Source organism: Mya arenaria, chromosome 2, assembly GCF_026914265.1.
Source record: "Mya arenaria isolate MELC-2E11 chromosome 2, ASM2691426v1".
Taxonomy (NCBI): domain Eukaryota; kingdom Metazoa; phylum Mollusca; class Bivalvia; order Myida; family Myidae; genus Mya; species Mya arenaria.
This window is the reverse complement of record NC_069123.1, coordinates 3,014,218-3,020,508: the sequence shown is the minus strand read 5'-3', so window position 1 is coordinate 3,020,508 and position 6,291 is coordinate 3,014,218. Positions and strand designations below refer to the sequence as shown.

The window sequence follows — 6,291 nt, the reverse complement described above, 5'->3', positions numbered from 1 at the left end:
TGTCATTCTGACATTGACCTTTGACCCTTATTATCCATATGGGTCATTCACTGGTCAGGCCCAACCTTCATGTCAGGTTTGATTACCATAGGTACATAGATTGTTGAGTTTGCGTTCATGGTCACCTTCACTTTGACCTTTTACCCAATGACCCCTAAATAAATGAGGGTAATCTACAGGACAGGCCACACCTCAAATTCAAGTCTAAGGGTCATCGGTGCAGACATTGTCGAGTTATCACTCGCACAACTTTTTAACAAATAAGGACTCTGTGACCTTGACCTTTGAACCGATGATCCCTAAATCAATAGGGGTCATCTACTGTTCAGGCCCAACCTTCATGTCAAGTTTGATGACATAGGTCCAGGCATTGTTGAGTTATCACTTGGAAAAGCTTTGACAACTTTTTTCTGTTAAAGGTGGCTGTAACCTTGACCTTTGACCCAATGACCCCTGAAATCAATAGGGGTTATCTACTGATCAGGCCCAACCTTCATGTTAGGTTTGATGATTATAGGTCCAGGAATTGTTGAGTTATCACTCGGACAAGCTTTGGTCTACCGACGGACCGATCGACCGACATGTGCAAAGCAATATACCCTTCTTCTTCGAAGGGGGGCATAATTAATCAGAGAAAGTCACATTCTCGTCATCTGGGAGCACTGCACGGCTCGGTAAATGGTTTGGAGCATTGGTGCTTTGTGTAGCGCTCGGTGTAAATTGTATATGCCTAATTCTATCTACTCGGCTTCTTGGTGGATATGGCGGTAGTGCTTTTTCTTGCCGCTCGAGGGCGGTGCAACGTGCCTTGTGGTAAAATTTCGCAATGTTGGAAGTTATACTTATGTGAAAAAATACAGAAACAGTAGCCAAAAGTTTAAACATGAACTTCGTTTAATGGCACAGAGTCACCAAAGACATAGAACACAGAAACAAAAATATCACAAACTAGAAACATTGAACAACAGCACAAAACGTCATAAACAGCACAGTGCATACATACTATAAAAAATAAGCATGTCTATCAAGGATTGTTAGGTATCGCTTTGGAACGGTCAGTAAAATGTAAATTTACTGGGGGGTTAAACCAGTTTATGTGCACAAACCTAACTCTTATCCCAACAATCCTGAATAAGAAAAAAAATGCTAAAGATAAATCTTATCAAAGTATGCATTAACTTGAGGAAACTTAATAATAAAACAAATAATAATAAACTAATAGGTAAACCCCAAGTACATCAATGATTAGAGATCCCAACTCTATCTGCAGACGGAGGAGTACCTGATGCAAAAACTAGACATAAGCGTTTTTTCTTACTGCTTGACTTCTTGGTGTGGCGCTTAGGTGTGTTGTTGTGTACCATGTGTGCCTCTCTCGGTAGAGGTAATTCGTATAAGCCGTATTGTAACTACTCGGTTTCTTGGTGGATATATAGGTGGTGGTGCTTTGCGTTGCGCTAACTTCGTTTTTGCTATTTAATATTTCTCATTTTTAAATAATAAAATGATTTGAAACTTTCATAGCATTCTTTGTATTTCATATTAGATTCGAAACCGGTTCTTAAAACAATGACAGTTAAAAGGTATTGGTTTATGTTATTAGTATGGACCATTCACTTTTTTACAATCAGGTGGTTTATTTTTAGTCCTTGGGGATAAATGAATATGTCATATAAACAAGCTACCCCTACACCACAGTAAATTGTTGTTCCAGTTAGTTCTTGTTTCACTGAACGATCCAAAGCGGTAATCTCATCATTCATCAGTAAATATATGTTCGTGCGTCTGTTTGTTGTGTTTAAATCGGTGTATGTAATATAAATATGTTTGTATCTCTAGTTCATTGACGTTTTGGTCCTTGCCTTCTGCCACTAAACAGAGTACATGTTTGTTTGTATTTTCAACTACTGGTCTTGTCCCGGTAGTTTTCATTGTATTATTGTAACTGTAGTTTTCATTAGGTGCCTTTAAACGTATTTTGTATTTCAAATATTGTATTTTAGAGATCAAGAGAGTAATGTTTGCGATCCTACAATGTATGGAAATTCAGTGACGACAAGGTTTTTCATTTTTATTCTTCCCTTTTTTGAGCCTAGTATACAAAGTTATAGTACAAGTATTCGAAAATAAGGACATTCTAAAGCATTTAATTTGAAATGCCTTAAAACACGTCTTTTGATTTCAAATATTGTCCTAGACAATCTTAGAGATCAAGAGAGTAATGTTTAGTACCCTAAAAATATGAAAATTCAGCGACGACTTTAATTTTTAATCTGTTTGTTTTACTTTTAAACCTAGTTATACACAACAGTTGTAGTAAAAAGCGATCTTTCCCACAAAATGAAAGTAGATACAAATAATAATTGTATATGTATCTTTTTGTGACTATGTAGAGATTTTGTGTATTTTACACATTAGGCAAATCGAGGTTAAGTATTTTTAATATACTTTTGGCATTTGTTCAATCTTTCTACTTTCTCCTGGGATGTTAATAAAGCATGTAATTTTAAACCTCTTTTGAAAGAAAACATCTTTACTTCGCATCGTTGAAGATCCTATATATGTTTTGTAAATAAAGACGTATAATCGATTTAAAGTTTACCGTTCTGTTTAAATATACTAGATATAAATTCTAATTTGCAAACATATGGATTCATTTTAGTGAAAATTGGTTTTAACATGGAATTATTAATGTACGCTTGGAGTGTATTTTACTGCATAAACGCAGTAACCTCAGCAGGTAGGTCTTGTTTCATTACAAAGACAATACTTTATGACAAATGACAATAATAATCTTAATGATGAGTTTAATATAAATATGCCTACTAAACACATGTTACTGTATTTGATTAATGATTTGTTTTGTAAAACAAAAATGATGATCGTCCTATGCCGTTTCCTTCTGACTACCCGGGAGAGAGAAACTAATTGCAGGCACATTTATACGAAAAGTACTGTATGTTACAGTGTTGATGCTTTACCCTTTTAGATATTGTATCATTTGAAGCAAACACGACGTTTGTAGGAGATGGCAGCGCAGCACTTCTGAGGTGTATATCTCACGAACAGACATGGGGTGTAAATTTCATTAAGGACAATATCACCTTTGGATCATGAACTATTTTTGAATGCCAAGTTATTAGTACTGCAGATTTCATTACATCACAGAACACTCGTAGCGATGGTTTCAACGAACACTTTCTGACCATAAAACATTTCTCAAACACATTGGCTTGAACCTACACCTGTAAATCGTCAGAAACTAGCGATTCTAAAATGGTTAATCTAACATTTGCAGGTTCGAATTTTTCTTCCAGAAAATAACCAGTACAATCAGAACAATTTGAATCCTATATAGCAATACAAATATATATATATATATATATATATATATATATATATATATATATATATATATATATATATATATATATATATATATATATATATATATATATATATATATATATATATATATATATATATAGGTAATATTTTTTAACAATCAAACAATCAAACGTTCTTCTCAATGCAATGACTGGTATCATGCATTCTATTAAATTTTATAATTATGAGGTGATGTAAGCGGCGCGTACTACGGTTGTGTTGTTTATGTCAGGTAGAAAAAAACTGTTTTAATCACCAAACAGAACAGTAGCAGCGTGAAATATGTGTTAAAATAAGTGGAATATATTGAAGAGAAAGTACAGGTAACGAATATAAATATTGTTGATTTGATAAGATTTCATTGAAAATGGTTGGCAGTAGTAATGTTGAAGCAAATGTCACTGGGCAAAATGGCGTCCCGTTAGTGTTTATGCGGGAGTTTGAACTCTTTGGCCATAGACGCCCTGGTCGGTTTGAATGGATTTCACATTCTGAACTGTATAAAGCACCTTATACTTTGAAGATTGTTCCATCCGACATTAAAGGATTGCGGCGAATCGGAGCCATGTGGCGAATTTATGTTGACAATCTTGATAATAAAGTAAAACTAATGGCTAAAAAGGTACCCTTACGGGGCAAAACTATCCTTGTATTGCAAACAAATCCAGGCAGATTTGACAATGAAATCACATCAATGGTCTGAGTGAAAAACATTCCACATTTTGTTGATGATGGTGTCATCACCAGAAGTTTAACATTGAAATAATAAAAAAACATTTAGGGAGAAATTAAGAATTGACAACAAATTAACAAACTGCGAAACCGGAGATCGAATTGTTTTTGTTAAGACATTGTCCCTAAAGGAACCTCTCCCGTCAACTTTGCCGATAGCACAATTTACGGCACGCGTTTACCATCAATGCCAAGCAAAATCAGTTACTCAAATTGAGCTTAAGTGCAACAAGTGTCTACAAACCGGAAATCGCGCTAATGAAATTGCTTGGGGAAAATAGTTGCGCGGTTTTTTCATTCGATCTTGATTGTCCTGACAGTCACTTGAGTTGAAAATATTTTTCAATTTAGTTTTCAGTTTTATTGCATCAGTGAATGAATTTGAGATAAAACTCAGCATTTATATTCCAGTGAAAATTGGATAGCTGATTGTTTGTCCAGATGGGTGTCAGATGAATTGAGTTTTAATCAAGTTGCAGAGGAGAGGAATTGGTAGAATATGTGGTAGATGATGAGGATTTCAAATTTAAAAATGATTGGTAGGTTTTAGTTTAATGTTTAGTGATAAAACATGCTTGACGCTGTTTTTTTTTGTTTCTTTGTTTGCAGAGGATGAATTGAAGCAGTTAAGGTCAGACTTGAAAAAAGTCAAACAGAAAGGCTTATGCTGAAGGTTCAAGGAAAGATTTAAAAATTCAGTTTGAATCTTTTTTGTTGTTTTGTACATTATTTTGTTTTTATATATTTGCCAGTCTCAACAGAAACATTACAGCTGTATGCTCAGTTTTTGTGGTGTTAAATAAATGCATCTCTTGCTAGGTTTCGAGGTTAATCGCATTAATATGTATTTGTTCAATTTATCATTAAAAGGATTAACAAGGGACAAATTACAAGTTAAAAATGCTGAACCAATATCACCGGCAATTCTCGTTAAGATTTTTGAACTTTTAAATATGGGAGATATATATGATATGGTATTTTGGTGTTAATGTGTGTTTGCCTTTTTTCTGTTAGCACTAAAATCAAATTTGGTTCCTACAAGTAGAAAGGATTTGAAAGATCCAAAAATTTTGTTATCAAGGGATGTAGTGATCACCGAGTATGGTTTACTTGTACATTTTAAATGGTCAAAGACAATACAATATGGTCAAAGGGTCCTAGTTATTCCCCTAATTGCTATTCCAAATTCATGTTTATGTCCTGTTAGAGCTTATAAGAACATGATAGGGAATATTGATAGAAAACCAGGGAATCTTTTGTTTTTATTTGCTTCTGGGAAGCCCTTGTTCAAATCATTTGGAAGGAAAGATTAGCGAATACATGTCGCTTTTATTTTTAATAATGTTTTCCTTATTTGTTCCCAGTTTTAGTACAATGATGCTTTTTATTATGAAACTCTATGATCACACAGTTTTAAACCTTTAATTTTATAAGGCAGACTGTGTGGGATGTTTATAGTTTCTAATAATGACTGCATCGTATCTTTGAAAAGTTTTTGCCTTAGGTTCTCTGAATTGTATCCCTCCGTCTGCAGATAGAGTTGGGATCTCTAATCATAGAAGTACTTGGGGTTTACCTATACGTTTAGTATTATTTGTTTTATTGATAAGTTTCCTCAAGTTAATGCATACTTTGATAATATTTACCTTTTGCGTTTTATCTTTGTTAAGGATTGTTGGGATAAGAGTGAGGTTTGTGCACATAAACTGGTTTAAACCCCCAATAAATTTACATTTTACTGACCGTTCCAAGGCGGTACCTAACAATTCTTGATAAACATACCTATTTATATATATATATATATATATATATATATATATATATATATATATATATATATATATATATATATATATATATATATATATATATATATATATATATATATATATATATATATATATATATAGTATGCGTGCACTGTGCTGTTTGTTGAGTTTTGTGCTGCTCGTCTATGTTTCTTGTTTGTGATTTTGTGTTCTATGTCTTTGGCGCTTGCCCAGTACCACTAAACCGGGTCTATGTTTAAACTTTTTGCTACTGAGCTTGTTTCTGTAGCTTTTTGCATAAATATAAATATAATGATAATCATTTCATGAAAAAAAAAATTACTGCTTAATTATATCATTAGGTTATTAATTAGGTGTTTAGTTTTCTTCTAATTTTTTTGTT

General features: G+C 33.3%; 1 long non-coding RNA gene across 1 annotated transcript; it reads left to right on the top strand.

Annotated features, from left to right (window-relative positions):
• Positions 1-2,591: 2,591 nt before the first annotated feature.
• Positions 2,592-5,885, top strand: LOC128220406 (uncharacterized). Its single transcript, XR_008258775.1, has 3 exons — positions 2,592-2,740; positions 2,990-3,298; positions 4,729-5,885. It is a non-coding gene; the product is annotated as an uncharacterized LOC128220406 (long non-coding RNA).
• Positions 5,886-6,291: the final 406 nt, after the last annotated feature.